Source organism: Vicia villosa, unplaced genomic scaffold (assembly GCF_029867415.1).
Source record: "Vicia villosa cultivar HV-30 ecotype Madison, WI unplaced genomic scaffold, Vvil1.0 ctg.000218F_1_1, whole genome shotgun sequence".
Taxonomy (NCBI): domain Eukaryota; kingdom Viridiplantae; phylum Streptophyta; class Magnoliopsida; order Fabales; family Fabaceae; genus Vicia; species Vicia villosa.
The window spans coordinates 1109800-1132164 of record NW_026705082.1 but is presented as its reverse complement, the minus strand read 5'-3'; the positions used below and the strand labels follow the sequence as shown (position 1 = coordinate 1132164).

Sequence of the window (22365 nt, the reverse complement as noted above, 5' to 3'; positions counted from 1 at the left end):
AAGTTCTTCTGATGCTTCCATAGACCCATGTTCTGATTCTGCCTTGACCATCTTCTGATGTCTTGCCAGACCATGTTCTGATGTTGCATGCTGAACCTTCTGAGTCAAAGCTTCTGAGCGCTGAATTGTGCATACTCTTTATATATTTCCTGAAAGGGAAATTGCAGTGTATTAGAGTACCACATTATCTCACACAAAATTCATATCCTTGTTATCATCACAACTAAGAATATTGATCAGAACAAATCTTGTTCTAACAGGTAGAACTCAACTTGATGCATCTTTTCTTTGCATAGCATGGTAAATGATAGGGTACTTGGGTGTTTAATGAACTGAGTAGTCATATATAACCGATGCATTTTCTTTGCATAGCATGGTAAATAATATGGATAGTTAGAAATTATAACTGAGTAGTTAATTGTTAGTTAGTGTTTTGACATGAATGGTTGTTGGTTTGTACTGTATGCTTTCATCTGAACTGGTTTGGTTCATGCCATCTTGTATCTTATTTTCTGCATACATCCTAAACTTTATGGATAGCTCTAGTATTACATGAATGTCAATGCTATTGAATTCTGGTATGAATTGATTATGATGTTCATGTCTTGTTTTGGTTATAATTTGAATGATAAGCTCCCTTGATTGTTGTTGCAAATTCTAAGGCACTTTATAATGTCAAATCTGACCTTAGCTTGTTTTGAATGTTTGGCTTGCATCTGTTTTGAGTTGTATGCCTGCTTGAAATTTGCTTAGCTTTGAATTGAATTGATGGTAACTGTTGGAAATATGTTCATTGATGTTTGTCCTCTTTTATGAACTATTTGTGCCCCGCATCTTGTATGGTATGAACTGTTTCTTAAACCAGTGTAATGTATCCAGGCTTCCCAAAAGATGATCTAACAACTATTTTATTTTTATTTTGAAATTTGCAATCCATTCAATTAACACACACACACACACACACACACATATATATATATATATATATATATATATATATATATATATATATATATTAATGAAAATCACGAAACCCACATTTGATTTTATAGGAGAATTATCAAATGTCTCTATATCCTATTATTATTTTAGCAACTTGATTAAAATCATGGATTTTATTATCTATTGTTTTTGGTTGATTGAAGAGATTAATCTCCACATAGCATAAACCTAACACCTCTCTATTATTATCCTTACTCATAAATTCACAATCTCAAGTAAAAGTTGTATGCGAGTTATTGCTACACTAGACCAATAATGTCTGCTTTGGGTTTTGATTGCATCTTGTTGATGGCCTGATGAATTTGAGTTAAACTGGTGTGCATACTTTTAATTTGCCTGCTATGCATGCTTTTTGCTTGAACTATGTTGGTGTATTCATGTTTGGTGACAATTTTTTGTTGTAGTTTTGAATGGTGAAGCAGTTTGAGGTGTTGACTTGATACTATACTGGATGTATGTGTGTTAGGGTGCATGTTTTGAAGTGAATTTAGTATGGATTTGAAGTTGCATTTGAATCAAGTGTGATATTGGTTTTGCAATATTTGTGAAGTGCTAAAAAAAGGTGTGCAGGTTCTTTTTGCATGTAAAGTGAATTTGATGTTGTTAAACTTGTAATGAGGTTTATCTTTATGAACATGGGTGAGTTTCTTAGAGTTATGAATGCAACTTTGGTTAATGTAATGTTTGAATTAGGAACTAGTTCATGTCATAACAACCTTAGGTAAATGGATGATTTATTTGAACTATGACAGGTGGATTTATTATGCAGACTTGTAGCATGACATGTTTGTATTGGCTTGAATGCATCTTGGCTTGTATTTGATTGAATATAGCAACGTGAAAATTAGAATTTGTACTGATTATTGTCTTGTGTTGTGCAGGAAGATTAAGTGAATCATTTGACTCAAGCCACACAAAATGATAATAATGTGGATGGGTTAGAAAATCTACAATTTTGGAAAGAAGTTGTCGGTGGTATATCATGAGGCCGGTGTAACGGAACTGCCCGAACGGTGGTCAACATACATTATGAAGTGTCTTACTTGATACAAGAGATCGTTTCAAACCCGAATAGAGAAGCAGAGAGCCAAGCCATTGAGGCGGCTAGAGCTGAGGCTTCTAGAGCACTTGAAGAGGCTGAATTTGCTAATGCACGTGCACACAAAGCTATAGCTGAGACAACAGATTTGAAAAGGCAATTTGAAGAATTTTCGAAACACTTCTGGGCTTGGCAATTGGGTCAGGCGGATCTTTCCATTGCTCCTTCTAGTGTCGGTCCTAATACTCATGGCAATTACGATGATGATTGTGATGATGAGACGAGTCAAGTGCATTGTCTTTTCTTAGTTTTAGAACTTATTCAAATTATTGTGGATTTTCACAAGTTTGATATTTTTATGTAACTTGACGTCTTTATGTAACAATATTGTGGATGGGCACACGTTTGATATAGTGTCAATACTTTGATGTGACTTTGACATCTTAATTAATGTGGCAATATCGTGGATTTACACAAGTTTGTTATCTTGTGTTTGAATTTTCATATGATAATATATCAATGAATAGTTTGAAATTAAAAACAGGTTTCGATAAATTTCATGTAGCAAATAAATTTGATTTTAAACAGGTTTAAAATAAATAAAAAATCCAAAAAAAAATAAATCACTAGCGGCGGCTATAATCGACGCTATAACGCACAATTATAGGTTTATAGTATTTACAAAAACCAATGCTACAACGCAAGATAGAAAATTAGAAAACCACTTACGTCGATTATTAGCAACGTTATGTAGCATTTAACACGATCGACACTACTTCAATAAAGCCAACACTAGTGTGTCTCTACTTACCGACGCTAATTGACCATAGTTATACTAGATTATTGCTCATAACCGACGATAACACATTGAAGAGAATGTTTCAGGGTCGCTTTAAACCGCCACTATGTGAAAGTTACTGTCGATAATAGCCGACACTACATTGAAAAATTATTATATTATAGCGTCAACTTTGTATTTTAGCGTTCGTCAGACTGACACTAATGATAGCGACGACTCGTCATTATGCTTTGCTTCCACATATAGGGTGTCCGTCTGACCTTGATCCTAAGTCGTCGCCAAGACATTATAGCGCTGATTTTTGACTTTTAAGCGAAGATTTTTTACTGACGCTAAAACACAATTTTCTTGTAATGTATGAAGTTTTGGATCATGAAGCGGAAAGAAAGAAATTATTAGCGATTGATACTATATTGAAGTTTGAAAATGAATCTCAAATTCATTTTCCAAAAGCCTGATTACATATGAGTACTTTTTTCATAATATAGTAGAAGTGTCTTTGATAAATTTAGTGGTAACAGACTTATAACAAACTAAGAAAACCATGACTAAATAACATAATTAGACACTAGTTAAACTAAAACCTTATCAAAGTTAAACTTAAATTAATCTTGTAATAAGCAGTAAACAACATCCTAGCAATAAAGAAATGGTAATTGTGAAAAAAATGGTAAATTGGTAATTCAAAAACATATTTCATAGAACAGAAATAAAAAATAAAAAAAGATCAAGGGACAAGAAGAGGCTATAAACACTCTAATGACTACAAACACTCTAATGAAATGGGTAATGTGTAAGATAGAAGTCGTCGTACACACCAAAACGTGTTACTTATTACACACACACAAAATCTGAGAAAGTATAGAGTAAATGGGTCAAATATGACGATTATCGCTGTTAAGTTGTAATTGGAAAATGGAGAAAACTCACAATAAACATGTGTTTCGGTTTATTGTCTTGACAAAAACAGATTATCGCTGCTAAGTTGTAATTGGAAAGTGGAGAAAACATAGATACATTCAAAAATTGCTTTGCAGAAAAATTTCTTGAGATTTCTGATGTCCATAGATACAAAATAAAATACAGATATTACCAATATCATCAATAATTTTAAAGCTTATCAATGATAACAATTTCAGTTCAAACGGAAATGAAGACATGCGAAGAAAACAATAATAATAATACTCTCAATGTTCTTCAACACTTACTAAATAAACCATAATCAAGATCAATCATTTAATACTCTCAGTCATTGTTAGCATATGCATCTGGAAAAATATCCATATAAGCTAAAATCTGATCATCGCCGTCCTCACAATAATTAAGTTTTAGAAGTTGTAAATCTTTGATTTGCTCATGGCACCTTTTTTTCACACTTTCACTTATATCAAACCAAAGGGAATTTGGTATATCAAGTGAATCAAGAAGAGGGCAACCATCAAGAATGGCAAGCAACTCACTATCGCCAATCCAAATTCCAGAAAATGCAAGATGGTGTAATCCGCACATTGTTTTTGCAATGGCAAAAACCTGATCAGTAAACATTGAGAACATGAGGCAGTAACCCAGACGCATCTCAAGATATAGTGAATTCAGAAGAGGGCAACTTCGTCCAATAACTTCGAGAGAATCTTTAGATAAATACTTAAATGAAATGTGAAGCTCCTCTAATAGTGAAAACATCTTCATAGAATCAATCACTCCTTCATTTGAAATGTCATTGCAGTAAGAAATCTTTAACCTCCTTAGATTACTTGCCCTGTAAATATTACGAACTAAGATATTTAAAATATGCATTGCGTGGAAATGAACAATAAACAAATTGAAAGTGATATGTATCACCTATGAGCGATATACTGGAGGAGGCCATCGGTCCCAAAAGACTCAATAGCAATGTCTTCCAGATGACCGTAACTTAGATCAACGGCACAACGACAAACCTTATCCAGACAACGAAAATCAAATGGAATAAGGTTGATATTACTCATGTCAATGGTACGCCACATGAAAGGGTCCTTGCAAATGTTCCACCATATAGGACAAATATTACGTGCACTTGTTATAATTTCAACTGTATAAGTCTTTGGAGTATGTTCTTGGTCAAATCTATTGGAAGTTCAAGCCAGTTTGGCTTTCTTGTATTCTCAAGAGACGATGCCATATGATCATGAGACACAAACGATAATACTTTAAGGATTTCAAGCATTTTACATTACATTTAATAAAAATGACAAAGCAAAGGTCACACACGCATTTTTAAATAAATTTTATAGCCGTGCAGGACCATTAGACTGCCAGTATAGTCTTGAAAATATATTTGCTTGAAAATAATGCAACTCTTAGTCTTCAGATTGATAACTTCAAATTGAGATGTGTGTGTTTTAATTTAAAAATATTTCATTAGAAAAAATAAAAAATCAGCATGAGTTATATATGGAGCACGGACAAAAAAAAATAGGTGTGTGGTGTCCGATATTTATATGATACGCAATGTAACTGTTTTAAAAAATTGTTTTCTTATTTGTTTCAGTTTTAAAAAAAATAGATTTTTTTTTTGTATTTTTGAAAATAGATTTTCAAAATTGTTTTTCAAAATATTACAAGTTTTTTTATATTTGTTTTTTCTAAAATGAAACACTAATTTTGACATCCTGTAACATAAAAATACATTATTGAAGACCAAAACTTAGTCAAAATCGTAATTTTTACAAAAAATTGTATTTTAAAAATGATTTTTATGAAAATCTATTTGAAATAGCTTCAAAATTAAGTGATATTTAAAAATTTTGATATCCAATTTTTTTTCATAAATAGATGAAATACCTAAAATCACATTTTAAGAATAACTATTCAAACAAAATTTTCCTTTGAAGCTTTTATAAAAAGTTTTTTTCTAAATTTTTTTTTTCACAATTATATAACACTATAAAAATCATTTTTTAAAAAAACCAAAACAAATGGGCCCATTATTCAAATTAAAAAAAAAATCTTTCATTGCTTTGACATTATTTGACTCAAAGTTATACAGACATGACACTGATAAACCACGTGTGTCAGACAATTTAGATATAAATTGGATGAAAATGGAAAAATGTGTGTAGATCTATAGAAGAGGGGGTTTGGATATAAAAAATCTAAAGGCATTTAACAATGCCCTATTATTCAAATGGAAATGGAAAACCAATATAAAAATGAAGGGTTGTGGTACAAGGCCTTGGTTAATCGATATGAGATTAGAGCGGGATTGGTTTTCAGTGGGGATAGAAACAGTTCAATTTGGTGGAAAGACATAATTTTGTTAGATGAGGAGTTGGTGAAATCCCTAATACATTTTCGGTTAAGGATGAATATAAGAAAATAATGTCGGGGAGGGAGGGTATGGCTGAACCGTGGTTGGTTAAGGCTTGGCATAAGTCAGTTCAGTTAAAAGTGTCATGCTTTGATTGACAAATGTTCTAGAATAGGGTAGCTACAAAAGAGAATCTTTATAAGAAAGGGACAATTGATCAAGGGTCAATCCAATAGGTATGGAGTATGGGTTGGAAGAAACAATTTCTCATATCTTTTTTTAGTGCAATACATTTGCAGGTCTTTGGTACTTGATTAACATATGGATTGAGATCTCTGTAGTGTTTCAAAATGAAGGAATGGTTCATCTAGAGCAGTTCGAAAGGCTGGTGAGCTGTGGTAGAGAATCAGATAATAATCTTAAAACGATCTGGGTTGTGGGAATTTGGACCATTTGGAAGCCGCGAAACGACAAGCTGTTCAACAACAAGGAAAGTCAATATAGATCAAATTGTTGAGTGCGTGAAAAGAACGTTGTGGAACTGGATGAGATTTAAAACAAACACAATGGGATATTCTATCCATCAATGGTTCTCAAATCCGAGGGCATGTTTGGGGTGCGTGGACTAATGCTTGCAGTGGGGAGATCGCGTTTCTATGTTGGTTTGTAGAATAGTTGGTGTTATTAGGAAATCAAAAGACTTTAGTATGGTAGTTTGTTATGAGTTTTGTTGATTTAGCTGCAGCATTGGATCTGCTATGGTATGTATAGGCGTGAGGAGCCATGTGTTAAGCTGTGAGTTGAGCAGGTGTTCTTGCCTTGCGCTGGTTCCTGAGTATCTCGGTAGTTGAAATTCGAGTAGGTGGTTGATCCCGACGAGGTCTAATCAGTTGCTCTCATCTGGGTGATTCTGACAACTGCGTTATGGCTGGTGTCGGGTGTTCGTGGTGTATTCGAAGACATGTTTGTTTTTGTTGGGTTAGTTTCTTTATCTGCCTAGAATTTTGGTTTTTCTGCTCCTGCTTTGGTGTTCATGGAGATCCTGGGAGGCCCTGGTTTCTCGAACCGTCTAAATTGATGTAAATTGATGTAATTCAATTTTGATTCGGATTCGGGTGTAAAGACAGATTTATAGAGCATAAAGTATCATAGCTTTTGTGGTAATCAATTAGTATCGTCTGTTGGAGCTTTTTAATATTCGAGAATTTCATCTTTGGACGTCGTATGGAGTATCTCAACCAGTGTTATTAATGAAGACTTTAAGACATAAATTATGATTATAATATTTTTAACTCTTTCGGTAATAGCTAAATAAATGAAAGATCAAATAGTACCATATATGTAGTGGTGTCGGTGTCCTATATTTTTAAATTATCGATGTCGAAATGTCTGTATCGTGTTTCGGTATCCATGTCGGACATCGTATTTCATAGTTTATTTGTCCTTATTTTCAAAAACATAAAACATAAGCATATTTTTAAAAATAACAATGCAATAATATTTGTCGTAGAATATATCTCTTCATATTGTCTTCAACACCATGGGTCGCTTCTTTATTAAATGTTTGTTAGGGAGACTAGAGGGGGAAGGAGAAATAATAGAATTAATGACTCTGGATCATAAGATATTAAGACGTCATATCTCTACCCAAAATCTCATTGCATCAGGTATATGGGGCCCCTCTCAAATAAATACAATATTTCATTCATTCATAACTGATGTGGGACTTAACCACTTACACATATACCTAACAATCTCCCCAACAAGTATGGAGGTTAGAGATGCATGTCAAGAGCACCAACAAGATCAATATTCTAGGATCATAAAAGAGAAAGACATCATATGTCCAGTCCATATGTAAACAACTTCGGTTTACTGACTTCTCACTTAATCACTACCTTTACTAAGTTCTACCTAAGACTCACCTAGGTATAAGGCTCTCCTCAATCCTCCTCAATCACAATCGTGATGATCAATTACAAATATTAGAAGACACACTTCTGAAACATAGTCACTCAATGCGAAAAACTTTATGCATGAACACATAACTTACTGTTAGAACAAGATTTGTTCTGATCAATTATCTTAGTTTTGATGATAACAATAATATGAATTTTGCTTAAGATAATATGGTACTCTAATCCAATGCAATTTCCTTTTCAGGAAATATATAAAGAGTATGCATAATTCAGCGCTCAGAAGCTTTGTCTCAAGAGTTCAGCATGCAACATCAGAACATGGTCTGGCAAGACATCAGAAGATGGTCGAAGCAGAATCAGAACATGGGTCTATGGAAGCATCAGAAGAACATGAGATCAGAAGCACTGAAGTTCTGATGGTATCACGCTCAGAAGCACTTCAAGGTCAGAAGATCAGAAGATGCTTTGCACCAAGCTGTTTGACTCTGATGATATTCAAACGTTGTATTCACAAACATCAGATCAGAAGGAAGTACAAGTGGCAAGCTACGCTGACTGACAAAAGGAACGTTAAAAGCTATTATAGGCAACGTCAGTAGACACAGCGTGAACAAGGCTCGAGGTAGTTGACAAAAGCGTATAACATTAAATGCAATGCTGTACGGAACACGCAAAGCATTAAATGCACTCAACGGTCATCTTCTCCAACGCCTATAAATATGAAGTTCTGATGAGAAGCAAGGTTAACGATTCTGCACAAAACAACTCATATTAACTTGCTGAAACTCTGTTCTATTCAAAGCTCAGAATCTTCATCTTCATCAAAGCTCACTACATTGCTGTTGTAATATATTAGTGAGATTAAGCTTAAACGTTAAGAGAAATATCACAGTTTGTGATTATAGCTTTTAAGAAGCAATTGTAATACTCTTAGAATTGATTACATTAAGTTGTAAGGAACTAGAGTGATCGTGTGGATCAGAATACTCTAGGAAGTCTTAGAGGTTATCTAAGCAAGTTGTAACTAGAGTGATCGTGTGGATCAGAATACTCTAGAAAAGTCTTAGAGGGTATCTAAGCAGTTGTTCCTGGAGTGATCAGTGTGTGATCAGAAGACTCTGGAAGACTTAGTTGCTGACTAAGTGGAGAACCATTGTAATCCGTGCGATTAGTGGATTAAATCCTCAGTTGAGGTAAATCATCTCTGCGGGGGTGGACTGGAGTAGTTTAGTTAACAACGAACCAGGATAAAAATAACTGTGCAATTTATTTTTATCTGTCAAGTTTTTAAAGCTACACTTATTCAAACCCCCCCTTTCTAAGTGTTTTTCTATCCTTCAATTGGCATCAGAGCGCCGGTTCTAAGGTGCAAGCACTTAACCGTGTTTAGAAAAGATTCAGGAAGAGAAAAACGCTTCAGTAAAAGATGGCTGATGAAACTGCAAAGTCTACACCTGCATCTACATCTGGCTCTGCTGAGCAACACAACGGTAACAATGGTTATACTAGACCGCCGGTATTTGATGGTGAAAACTTTGAATACTGGAAAGATAAACTGGAAAGTTACTTTCTTGGTCTAGATGGTGATCTATGGGATCTTCTGATGGATGGTTACAAACATCCAGTAAATGCCAGTGGCGTAAAGCTGACAAGGCAAGAAATGAATGATGATCAGAAGAAGCTTTTCAGGAATCATCATAAATGCAGAACTGTTTTGCTGAATGCTATCTCTCATGCTGAGTATGAGAAGATATCTAACAGGGAAACGGCCTATGACATATATGAGTCCTTGAAAATGACTCATGAAGGAAATGCTCAAGTCAAGGAGACTAAAGCTCTCGCTTTAATCCAGAAGTATGAAGCCTTCAAGATGGAGGATGATGAAGACATTGAAAAGATGTTTTCAAGATTTCAAACTCTTACTGCTGGATTGAGAGTTCTTGACAAGGGATACACCAAGGCTGATCATGTAAAGAAGATCATCAGAAGCTTACCCAGAAGATGGGGTCCTATGGTGACTGCATTCAAGATTGCAAAGAATCTGAATGAAGTTTCTCTGGAAGAGCTTATCAGTGCCTTGAGAAGCCATGAAATAGAGCTGGACGCAAATGAGCCTCAAAAGAAAGGTAAGTCTATTGCATTAAAATCCAATATCAAGAAATGCACTAACGCTTTTCAGGCTAGAGAAGAAGATCCTGAAGAATCAGAATCTGAAGAAGAAGATGAACTGTCCTTGATCTCCAGAAGGCTAAATCAACTCTGGAAGAACAAGCAAAGGAAGTTCAGAGGCGTCAGAAGTTCAAAGAAATTTGAACGTGGAGAATCTTCTGATGACAGGAGATTTGACAAGAAGAAGGTCATGTGCTATGAATGCAATGAGCCTGGACACTTCAAGAATGAATGTCCAAAACTTCAGAAGGAAAATCCCAAGAAGAAGTTTCATAAGAAGAAAGGTCTTATGGCAACCTGGGATGAGTCAGAAGATGATTCAGACTCTGAAGATGAGCAGGCTAACTGTGCGCTGATGGCGACAGAAGATGACGGATCAGAATCTACATCAGAATCAGATTCTGAAGAGGTATTTTCTGAACTTACTAGAGATGAGTTAGTTTCCGGTCTAACTGAACTTCTGGAATTCAAGTCTCAGATTAGTCTCAAATACAAAGAGCTGAAAAAGCTATTTGAATTTGAAACAAAGAAGCTTGAGTTGGAGAATTCTGAATTAAAAGAAAAACTTTTAAAATTATCCAATAATGTTGGATCTCCTTCTGATTCAGAAAAATCCACTCCTAGTCTAAACCATATTCTGAAAGAATATGATTTAAGTTTCAGGAAGTTCTTATCTAGAAGTATTGGCAGAAGTCAGCTAGCTTCTATGATATATGCTGTGTCTGGAAACAAAAGAGTCGGCATTGGTTTTGAGGGTAAAACCCCATACAAACTTGAACCTGTTGATGAAATGAAATTCACATACAAGCCATTGTATGATCAGTTCAAGTATGGCCACTCCCATGATATTAGGCACACTTCACATGCTCAAAGTTTTCACATAACACACACCAAGAAGCATGTGACACAACCTAGGAAATATCATGAAACTCACATTAAGAATTATCATGTTGTTCCTCCTATTGCTTACAATGTTAAACCCAAGTTCAATCAGAACTTGAGAAAATCTAACAAGAAAGGACCCAAGAAAATGTGGGTACCTAAGGATAAGATTATTCCTATTGCAGATATCCTTGGCTGCAAAAAGGACAAAGCACAACATGTCGTGGTACCTGGACTCTGGATGCTCACGACACATGACAGGAAGAAGGTCTATGTTCCAAGACCTGGTGCTTAAGTCTGGAGGAGTAGTCAAGTTTGGAGGAGATCAGAAGGGCAAGATAATTGGCTCTGGAACTATAAAGTCTGGTAACTCTCCTTCCATTTCTAATGTACTTCTTGTAGAAGGATTAACACATAACCTCTTATCTATCAGTCAATTGAGTGACAATGGTTATGATATAATCTTTAATCAAAAGTCTTGCAAGGCTGTAAATCAGAAGGATGGCTCAATCCTATTTACAGGCAAGAGGAAGAACAACATTTATAAGACAGATCTGCAAGATCTTATGAGTCAGAAGGTGACTTGTCTTATGTCTGTTTCTGAAGAGCAGTGGGTCTGGCACAGAAGATTAGGTCATGCTAGTTTGAGAAAGATTTCTCAGATTAACAAACTGGATCTTGTCAGAGGACTCCCTAATCTGAAATTCAAATCAGATGCTCTTTGTGAAGCATGTCAGAAGGGCAAGTTCTCCAAACCTGCATTCAAGTCCAAGAATGTTGTTTCTACCTCAAGGCCATTAGAACTCTTGCACATTGATCTGTTTGGCCCAGTCAAAACAGCATCTGTCAGAGGGAAGAAATATGGATTAGTCATCGTAGATGATTATAGCCGCTGGTCATGGGTAAAATTCTTGAAACACAAGGATGAGACTCATTCAGTGTTCTTTGATTTCTGCATTCAGATTCAATCTGAAAAAGAGTGTAAAATCATAAAGGTTAGAAGTGATCATGGTGGTGAATTTGAGAACAGATCCTTTGAAGAATTCTTCAAAGAAAATGGTATTGCCCATGATTTCTCTTGTCCTAGAACTCCACAGCAAAATGGAGTTGTAGAACGAAAGAATAGGACTCTGCAAGAAATGGCCAGAACCATGATCAATGAAACCAATATGGCTAAACATTTCTGGGCAGAAGCAATAAACACTGTGTCGCGGGCGAAAAACCGTTTTTGTTCCTCTTTTTTGTGGGATGAGACACCTGATGCCTTCTTTGGGCTCGAGTGCTCATAAAAATGATTTTTCTTTTGTACCGACCAAACTTTTTATTGTTTCCAAAGGAGGAAAAGGAAAAAAGCTGCAATAACCTAAAAGTGGGGGGAGATCTTGGGTAAGAGGGTTGGTTATACGAAGGGAAGGTATTAGCACCCAACGTATCTGTAGTACTCTACAGGGTTCTTTATTGTTTTTCATTCTATGTTACGGTGAAGGTTCTGTTGTGAAATAGGTGGGACCTAAGGTGTTTGTTTGATTATGCTCGCAAAGATCATCGCGATCCTCTGCATACATATCCCTTAGAGGGAATCAGAGCATCTGTAGCTCGGGGTCTACGGGTGCTAAGGTTTGAATGGTTTTTTTTGTTTTGTTTTGCTCGCCAAGGATCGACCTTGTGCCTACGTATTCTCAAAGGGATGTTGAGAAAGTCAGAGCAATCGTAGTTCCCACTTATGCTAGTGGAAGCAAAGGAAAATAGACAAATGTCGTCTAAATGCTAGATGTATCTAATCTATATCATCACATACATCTGTTTGTTTTTGTTTGAAAATCTTTTCATTACAAGCCTGGGGCCATGCCACTTAGGGTGCTTAGAATGATAAAGATGTTTTTGTTGTTTAACCAGCCTTGTGGCAAAAGTTTCAATGAAGTCAGCCTTGTGACAAAAGCTTTGATTAATCAGCCAGCCTTGTGGCAAAAGTTTCAATGAAGTCAGCCTTGTGACAAAAACTTTGATTAATCATCCAGTACGGTGGTAAAACAGTTTGATTGATTAGCCAGCCTTGTGGCAAAAAAAGTTTGATTGATTGATTGTTTGTGATGATATAGAAGAGATACTCCTAGCATAGAGATGAAAAATGTCTAATCTCCTAGGGTATTTGGTTTGGATATTAGGGATGCTTATAAGAAGCCCGTGGGTCCTTGTACGAAGCCCAAGAGGAGGCTATCCGAGGGTCCTTGCATTGTAAGCCCAAGAGGAGGCTATGGGAGGGACAATCCAGGGTCCTTGCATTGTAAGCCCAAGAGGAGGCTATGGGAGGGTCACTCGTTTGTACAAAGCCCAAGGGGAGGCATGGTATAGTTGGTTTGAGCTCTTAGAGCGATTTCTCCGGGAAACCATACTCTATGTCCTAACCTAAACTAGTGGAGATTCTTTGCACGAAGCCCAATAGGAGGCTATGGGGAACCTAGTGTTGTACTAAGTTGAACAAGTATAACACAATCACACATATGAACAAGTACAAACAAATATGCACAAGTACATGAACAAATATGAACAGTTATATGAACAGTTATATATGACAAAGTGTGTATATAATGGAGTTTATGAAGGAAATATACCTGTAAGCATGATCCATTTGTATACACGGGGGCTCGGGACTCACACTCGGGGAGAAGTCCACTTGAGTTTATTCAAAGCTATGTAAACAGGTATTTACAAAGGGGCTTGGGACTTATACCTACATGGAGGCCCATGGTATTTTTGGGAAGATTTAAAGAAAACCTTCATTTTTGGTTTGTCACTCAAAGTTAAAAAAAACATTGATTGAGATATGTACAAAAGGCGTACAATGAAATACCTAATTTCATGTACTGGAGTGGGTATGTACAAAAGGGGCTTGGGACTTATACCTACATGGAGGCCCATGGTATATTGAAAAATTTGAAGTTTCTTTGGATTTTGTTGCTTTGAAAATGATTTGAAAACTGTTTGAAAATTGTTTATTTTGAAGAAGTTTTATTGTTTTGAAGAATGTTTTGAAAACTGTACAAAAAGAAAAGAAATGGGACTTACACTCTCTAATATTCGAGAGGCCCCACTGTTTTGAAAAACAATGGATGATTTGAAAGTGAATTGATTATTATTGTGAAAACAGTTGATTGAATTTTAGGCTTACCTCGAAGAATGAGAAAATTGGATTTCTGAGTTTGAGGTGTTACCGTGATCTTCAAGTGATGTGCTAAGCATCCACACCAGCAGAAAAGAACGTCGAATAAGCTCACAGCTTTCAGCATTCCATGATCATCCAGTAATTGTTTTGGAATTCTACAACAAATGGAAGACCAAACAAACAGAGAACAACAGAGAACAACAGAGAAATAATCTCGAAGTCTCGGATGAAGTTAGAAAGTTCAAGTGATATAATCAAATAAAAATTTAAATGATTAACTACACAAGATAATATGAAAATATCAAATTCAAACAAAATTAATCTAAGAAAAGATATTTTTTGTGTTTTTTCATGAAAAGAGAAAATAATTAGAAACATAAACTTAAATATGCATCTAATATATTTTTTTTGGATTTTTTAATAAGAATTAAAAAACACACTTATAAACATATGAAAATATTAAAAGAAAACTTTTAATCTTAAAACATATTTTTTGTCATTTTTTAAATAAGGATTAGAAAAATTAAACTATATCCTATATTAAAATATTTAATCTTTTCTTCATGAAAATAAAAGAAACTAGAAGAAAATTGAAATAAGAATAAGAGAAAAAAATAAGATTGGGCCAGGGGTGTGTTAGAAATTCGGATGGGGTGCAAAGCCCAAATTGATAAGGTTGAATTGAAATAAAAAAACTGGGTTGGACCGGGTCGGGTCAGTGTGACCCGGATCCATCTTCTTATCTCAAGTGGGTTTGAAAACCCTAAGAGTTGGACAGAAGAGGCATAGCGCCTCTCTTCCTCTTTCTCTCATACTCACGCTTCTGTTGGCAAAGGAAAAAGAAAAAAAAAACCCAACAGCAACACAAATTCCTCTCTCGGTTTCACGATTCTGAAACAAAACATGGAAGAAACACAAAACGAGTCCCATCCTCTTCTTTCTCGATTTCGTTCACTCCATCAAATGAAACAAAAACAACAACCGCATCACTCTCTCTCTCGGTGATGAGCAACCATAGCGGCTCTCTTATCTGCTCATAGAGAACAACAACATCTCTTTCGGTTTTCCTCTCTACGAACCAACAACAACGGCGACAAAGCTCTCTTGATTTCGCTTACAGTTCTCTCGGTGAACAACAAACAGTAACAATTTTGATTCAACCGAGTTTGAGGTATGATTCTGAGCAATTTCTATTTCCATTTATGTTTCTGGAAATTTTGTTCTAACAGGGAACCATGTTCATAGCAGCAACAAAATTGAGAGTAAGACTAGAATTGACTTACCTACGGCAAGGAGATCTTTGCCGGTTTTGATGTTGAGGTAAGCTTTTGATTGCTACTGCTTTGAATTTTTGTTGGAAAGATAGTTATGATTGCTGCAAATTTGTTATTGAATTTTCCGGCGAATTGTTGCTGCAACTGAGTTGTTATTGTTGATGTTGTTCTGAACTTCTTTATGAATTGATGTTGCTGAACTGCTTCTGAATTGTTCGCGAGTTGCTGCTGCGGATGATTGATTCTGAACCGCGAGTTGTTGTTGACACAACTGTTGTCCCTGCTGAATTTTTGTATTGATGTATGTATCGAAATCCTCTTGTTGGCTGAAAGTTGTTATTTGTTGTCTTGCTGAATTTTGCTTTTACTTACAGCAACAATAACTCAATCTCTATGTTTTCAATTTTCAGCTATGCACAATAATAACATATTTGCAAGAATGATTTAAACAATAATATTTGAGCATGAGAATGAATACAACTTACCTACGGCGAGGAGGTGTTCGCCGGTTTATTGTTGAGGTACACCTTGAATTCTTTATTGTTACTAACAACCTTGAATTGTTACTAACAATTTCTCTAACAACTTGCTTGTTGTTGTAGGCTTTTGATGAAGGTGACGCCACCTCTTTGGATTGTGGGAGACTTTGGATATTAAGGAGATTTGAAGATGATCTTCAAGTGGAAACCTTCCACCAAGGTATGAACTATTTCTTCACCCTTTTTCAAACTATGGAACTAAGAAACTTTGAAAATTATGAGAGAAAAGGGAGGAGTGAAAAAGCAAGTAGTTAAGGTTGCTTTGGTGTGTTTTCTTCAATGAGAGAACTTCCTATTTATAGGCAAAGTTAAGGGATTTGTAAGGAATTAAGAAACTTGATTGGGAGGTTATGGTCATCTCAAGAATGAGAATAAGAATAAAAATATTCTTCATGATTGCAAGGATAAGAATATATTCCTTATGTCATTATCCAAAGATATTTCTTATGATATGAATCATGCAAGTGGAAGAAAAATCTCTCTTTGATCCCTTTTTTGTCTTGAATTATTTCTTTGCTAAATACACCCCTTTTTGTCTTGATTTGGGCTTTTGAATATTTTGTTGAACTTTTTGCTAATCTCACCCTTCTTGTTTCTTTTTCCATGTGACATGAGCATTCTTGATGAAAGCATGAAGAAATTCAATTTTGAAGAATGAAGACTTTGAAGATTGAAGAATTCAAGAAAGTCTTTGAAGCTTTACTTTTCTTTTTCTTGTAATTCCAATTTATTCCAACTTTAAATTGTATGAACTTTGAATGGAATTTTGAAATGATGCAATTCTTGAACTTTAGATAAAGTTCATTTGTAATTCATTTGGAAATTGGAATTTTTTCATGTAAAGAACTCCATTTGTAAATGCTTGAATTTCTCTTAGAATCCTTGAATGAAATTGTATGAAACTTGAATATTTCTTGAATGAATTTCAAATGCAATTTCTATGTCTTGAATCAATTCTTGAATTCCTTTGAATGATTCTTTGAAGAATGTTCTTGCACCAATGGACTTTTAATTCTTGAATTTATGGTTTTAGAACCATACTTGAAGCAATTCTTTCAACAAATCGACTAAAAGATATTTCTTGCAATTTTCATGAATTGTTTCAAACTTGTATCATCTTTCAAATAATCCATAAGAAACAATTTTCTTTACCATGACGAATCCATAGGCCAAAATCTTGAAATAGATTCCAATCAAAACTCTTGAATCACACAAATGGATATGGCACACTTTATTTGAAGATGATTGAAACCTTTGATTGACTTCCTGGGGATTTTTAGGGTTTCCCAAATGTGATCCCTGATTTCAGTCCCTGATAGTTCAAAACCCTGATCTGAGGATTTGTCTGATCAATCTTTGTGTAGGAGATGTCTTGAGCTAATGGATTAGGTCAAAATGATGTACTTGGGGTCTTGAGGTCTTGTCCCCAAGTCATTAGGTCAAATTCTGAGCAAAAGTCAGGAGTATGCTATCTTCAGTCAAAACCCTAATCTGGTTGATTCAAAGTCTTTGAGCTTGTTGAAATGAACCTCTGAGGACCAAATGTTGATTGTTGATGAAGATGATTCATTTGAGATGAAGGGAGAATAAAACCCTAATTGATTGTTACTTGTACTGATGAGTGATTTCCTGATCAAATCCTGCTGAGTCACAAGTAGCAAACACAAGCTATGCAATTTGTTAGAGATGCAAATGATGCATATGCAATGATATGAGGTGGTATCTTAGGTCAAAAATTGGGGTATGACAGATGCCCCTATTTAAGTTTCTTCAACCTGAGACATGAAGATTGAAAATCTTCGTTTTGATAGGGTGGAAGAGACTTAAATATCAGAAGACGCAAATTTTGGACCTAAGATACCAAAATTGCGAATGATGCAAGGATATCTTTACCGAGGGATATCGAACTGACTCCACTGGGGAAAAGAGGTTGGGAAGGATGTCTCAATCCGTTTTAGGAAGAGAATCCGTTTTTTTTTCGGGAAAGCAAGTGTATGCTTCACCGGGAAATGATAGCTTTGTAAGAAAAGCTTACCTATCGACATTATCGACTATCTGCATGGGGATAGACTTGTTTAATAATGCGAAGGTGAAAGGTGTGAAACTGTATTACCGACTATCAGCACGGGGATAGACTTGACAAGGTAAAAAGAGTTTCAAAGGTTCGGTTAATATTACCGACTATCAGCCTTGTGATAGACATGTTAAATAATATAACCAGAATAAAAGGTTACCGACTACCAGCCTTGTGATAGCGGTTTTTGAAGACATGATCAATTATCAGCCAAGTGATAAAATGATCCTGGAGACTTTGATAGGGGAATTACTGGTTATTCAGCCTTGTGAACAGTAATAAGGCCCTGATTGTCAAATGGTCTTCATGATTGATTTCCTAGAGAGGAAAAGTCTTTTGAAAGAGACATAAGCTGCTCAGATGATGAGACTATCGTTTATGGTTCTTTTTTTCACGACTCTGTTTGAGAATCGAAATCTGAATCTTTGGTAAAGACAAGGTTCTAACCAAGAATGAATTGGAAAGAAATAGTCAAACAAGACTTTGTACCCATGAGGAATGAACTCAAATGGGGATTTTCTCCCTTGTTTTGAGAGGAGAAACTAAAGCAACCTTCTTCCACGAGGAACGATCTCAGTGGGGACTGGAGAAAGAAAGGATGTTATTTCTGCTTATGGGTGACAACCTACTTGGATAGATGACACGCCCATACTTGTTTCTTTTTTTCTTTTTTTTCTTCTTTTTTTTCTTTTCTTTTTTTTTTTGGGATAGGTATATCCTGAACAAGCGATTTTGAAGCAAACATTGAAAAATGCAAGAATGCATAAATGATGCAAATATGTATGAATGATGAATGTCATGAATGTAGCATGCATACTGACAATACTGACAGACAAAGAAGTATATACTAGAGAAGGACCAACGTCGCAATACAACCAGATACTCGGCAAATGTTCTTCAACACGGTGTAGATAACACAGGTGATGAATGGTGTTGTGTGCTTTAAACCTCTCTGGGGAAGATAAGCAATTTTTTCTCACTGAGATGGAAGAATCTTCTTTACTGGAGATGGAAAATCTTCGACACTGGGGATAAAAGAGCTTCTTCGCTGGGGATAGAAGAGCTTCTTTACCTCGAGGGATAATTGCTTCAAGAATTCTTTTCTGGGACAAGAATACCGTTGTCTCAACAATTTTTCAGGGAGAATCCTTTTGTTCATCCTATGGAGATGACTGCTGATGTTCCTTCCGTTGTTCACAACTCAAAGGAAAATTTTGCTTTTATTTTGAAAAAGAAAAGTGAAGTAAATTCATTTAAAACTTATTTTTTCTTTTTTGTTTCAAAAGTGAATAACACAATTAAAGCATCATTTTGCAAGCTGAAAGAAATTAAAGATTGCAAACAAATGGGCACAAGGCTCAAATTTATTTAATAGGATGGTAATCAGCTAGAGGCGTGATTCCATAGAGTATTTACAAAAGTTGGAAATGGCAATTATGCGGAAAAGGCTACATTGAAAGCAATAACCACTATTCCCTTAACAACTTTGAGTTCCAACTGTGCTTGTTGCTTCAGATTGGCGATGATTTGATCGTAGATCCTTTGGTGAAAAGACTCTTCAGGTGACGAAGTACGAACTGATGCAGTTACTTTGTCATGAATCCCTAATTTTTGCCTAGATTGCCCTTTCAGGTTTTCAATCTACCAGGATGAATTTTTTTCTGTTTATTGTCTCTAATTTTTGCCTGGACCGCCCTTTCGGGTTTTCAGTCCACCGAGACGCTCATTTTTGCCTAAGTCGCCCTTTGCGGGTTTTCGACTTACCGAGCTGTTCTTTTGTATTTTTTAGACAAAGTATTTCTTGACTGCATCAGCATTCACAGGATGTGGGAGTTCATCACCATCCATGGTTGCAAGAATCATGGCGCCGCCAGAAAATGTTCTTTTGACAACATACGGGCCTTCGTAATTAGGAGACCATTTGCCCCTAGAGTCTGGTTGAAAAGACAAGATCTTTTTAAGCACGAGGTCGCCTTCTTGAAATTCACGAGGTCGAACCTTTTTGTTGAAAGCTTGTTTCATCCTTGCTTGGTATAACTGTCCATGGCATAGAGCAGTCATACGTTTTTCTTCGATTAAGTTCAACTGATCGTATCTGCTTTGACACCATTCAGCCTCTGATAACTTAGTCTCCATGAGGACTCTCATTGATGGGATTTCAACTTCTACGGGGAGCACAGCTTCCATGCCGTATACTAGAGAAAAGGGAGTTGCCCCTGTTGAAGTACGCACTGAAGTACGGTACCCATGTAAAGCAAATGGTAGCATTTCATGCCAGTCTTTGTAAGTGACGACCATTTTCTGGACGATCTTCTTAATGTTCTTGTTAGCGGCTTCGACGGCGCCGTTCATTTTTGGTCTGTAAGGAGAAGAGTTATGATGCTCAATCTTGAATTCCTCACACAATTCTTTCATCATTTTGTTGTTCAAGTTTGAACCATTATCGGTAATGATCTTGCTGGGAATACCATATCGGCAAATGATGTTATTTTTGATAAACCTCACAACCACTTGTCTTGTAACATTGGCATATGATGCTGCTTCGACCCATTTGGTGAAGTAATCAATGGCTACCAAGATGAAACGATGACCGTTTGAAGCTTTCGGTTCGATCATTCCAATCATGTCAATACCCCACATGGAGAAAGGCCACGGAGATGAGAGAACGTTGAGTAGAGTCGGTGGCACATGGATCTTATCTGCGTAGATCTGGCACTTGTGACATCTCTTCACGTGTTTGTAACAATCAGATTCCATTGTCAACCAATAGTAACCTGCTCTTAAGATCTTCTTGGACATTGCATGCCCGTTTGAATGAGTTCCAAAGGACCCTTCATGCACTTCATGCATTAACATGTCTGCTTCGTGTCTGTCCACGCATCTGAGCAAAACCATGTCGAAATTTCTTTTGTATAGCACATCCCCGTTCAGGAAGAAACTGCCAGAAAGCCTCCTTAGAGTTTTCTTATCTTTGTTTGATGCCCCAAGCGGGTACTCTTGAGTTTGAAGGAAGCGTTTGATGTCGTGGAACCACGGTTTATCATCGATGACTGCTTCAGTTGCAAACACATAGGCGGGCCTTTCAAGGCGCGTGATTCTGACTGTAGGCATATCGTTCCAATGATTGACTTTGAACATGGAAGATAGAGTAGCTAAAGCGTCTGCCATTCGATTCTGATCTCGAGGTATATGATGCAATTCAACCTTGTTGAAGAAAGTCAAAAGACGTCTTGCATAATCTCTGTAAGGAATCAAGCCAGGGTGGTAAGTTTCCCACTTGTCTTTGATTTGGTTGATCACAAGGGCTGAATCTCCATATATGTCGAGGATCTTGATCCTTAAGTCAATGGCTTCTTCGAGACCCATGATACAAGCTTCATATTCTGCGATGTTGTTGGTACAATCAAATAGCAGTCTGGCGGAAAACGGGATATGAGTACCCTTGGGAGTGATGATTATTGCCCCAATTCCATTGCCAAAAGCGTTTACTGCTCCATCAAAAATTAGGCCCCATTTTGATCCGGGCTCAGGACCTTCTTCAGGTAACGGTTCGTCACAATCTTTCATCTTCAAGTACAAGACATCTTCATCAGGAAAGTCAAACTTGAGAGATTGGTATTCATTAATTGGTTGATGCGCCAAATGATCGGCGAGAATGCTTCCTTTGACCGCTTTTTGGGCACGGTATTCAATGTCATATTCGGATAACAGCATTTGCCATCGGGCAATCCTTCCTGTTAAGGCGGGCTTTTCAAAGACATACTTGATCGGATCCATTTTGGAGATTAACCAAGTAGTATTGTTGATCATGTATTGGCGGAGACGTTTTGAAGCCCAAGCCAAAGCACAACATGTTTTTTCGAGCATGGAGTAACGAGACTCACAGTCTGTGAATTTCTTACTCAAGTAATAGATGGCATGCTCCTTCTTACCGGTTTCATCTTGCTGTCCAAGCATACAACCCATGGATTCTTCCAACACAGTAAGGTACATGATTAATGGTCTTCCTTCAACCGGAGGAATCAATATTGGTGGTTCTAACAGGTACTCTTTGATACTGTCGAACGCTTTCTGGCAATCTTCAGTCCATACAACCCCTTGATCTTTGCGGAGAAGTTTGAAAATTGGCCCACAAGTAGCAGTCATTTGAGAGATAAATCTGGAGATATAGTTCAATCGTCCGAGAAATCCTCTTACTTGTTTTTCAGTCTTTGGT

General features: G+C 36.3%; 1 pseudogene; it reads right to left on the bottom strand.

The window, feature by feature from the left end:
• Nucleotides 1-4085: 4085 nt before the first annotated feature.
• On the bottom strand, nt 4086-5046 carry LOC131625478 (putative F-box/LRR-repeat protein 23; annotated as a pseudogene).
• Nucleotides 5047-22365: the final 17319 nt, after the last annotated feature.